The 1,221-nt window shown below is 44.6% G+C and overlaps 1 protein-coding gene across 1 annotated transcript in view; it reads right to left on the minus strand.

The window, feature by feature from the left end:
* LOC101863629 (sulfotransferase 1A1) overlaps positions 1 to 1,221 on the minus strand; it is a 13,657-nt gene that overhangs the window by 3,537 nt on the left and 8,899 nt on the right. The window lies entirely within an intron of this gene.

Consider the following 1,221-nt stretch of genomic DNA (forward strand, 5'->3'; position numbering starts at 1 on the left):
GACATTTACTTACACACACACACACACACACACACACACACACACCCCTTCCCTTACTCCCCCATGGCAGTCCTCGTCTTGTCCTTCCTCTGATATCTTTGTTCAGCACGAGGAAACGTTGAGAGTAAGAGCCAGCCAACATGTCCGAATTGTTTAACGTCTCGTGTTCTTCCTCCTTGTCCTGACGCATGCTCATATTAATTTTATCCACACGTTTCTTTTTTCTGTTGAAGTCATCCACACAATTTCGACCGACCCCGCCTGCCTGCCTGGACCAGTGTTGGCCAGTCTTGACCAGTGTTGGCTGTGAGAGTGAGAGATACGACATCCCAGCTGACGGAACGAGATTCTTCATAGAACCCCCCCCCCCCCCCCCTTTTCCCTTCCGCCCACACCTCTACATGTCTACGAGTACAACACACATACTGTATAGATCTGTCCCCCGTGGTTTTACTCCCAAAAATATAATGCAATTATGCAAACTGAGCCCCAAAAATGTGAAATTATGCGATTCTTTTAATTTTAACAAAGAATGATGAAGGAAAATGATCAGAAGTCATGCAAAAAATGATCAAATTTTGCTAAATTATGCAGGGTGCATAAAACCATGGGGACAGATTGATGGGGGTTCTCGTGGCCTAGAGGTTAAGGTTTCTGCCTCTCGTTCAAAGGTCCCGGGTTCGAATCCAGATAACGTCGGACATTTTTCTTCTCTAAAATTGTCTCCTTTCCATCTCCTTTCCTGCTCTCCAGCAATGTTCTGTCGTCTTCTTTCGTCTCCACTTTCTACTCCATGTATACTTTATTCAGTTCCGAGTGCCGTAAAACACTTACCAAAGAAAAAAAAAGTTTATTAGATGTACATGCAGGCTTATTTATTAATACATGTATACTATACTGTGCTTTCATTTTGTACGCAGTTCATTTGTGAGTATTGAGAGACGGACAGATCTCACCCCGTCCTTTCCCCACAAGATTCTGTCTTCTGCGTTTGTTTCTGGTGGTGGAAGTCCATGGTCATAAAACTGTCTAAGGGCTAATGGTTCAAAGCTTTATGAGATGCGATTGACGTAGAGATGGAGAGAGACAGAGAGAGAGGGGGGAGTAGGAGAGAGAGAGAGAGACCGAGACTGAGAGAGAGAGAGAGAGACCGAGACTGAGAGAGATACACACAGAGAAAGAGACAGACAGAGAGAGACACTGAGAGAAAGAGTGAAAGAG

The sequence above is a fragment of the Aplysia californica genome, unplaced genomic scaffold, assembly GCF_000002075.1.
Source record: "Aplysia californica isolate F4 #8 unplaced genomic scaffold, AplCal3.0 scaffold00978, whole genome shotgun sequence".
In the NCBI taxonomy this organism is placed as follows: domain Eukaryota; kingdom Metazoa; phylum Mollusca; class Gastropoda; order Aplysiida; family Aplysiidae; genus Aplysia; species Aplysia californica.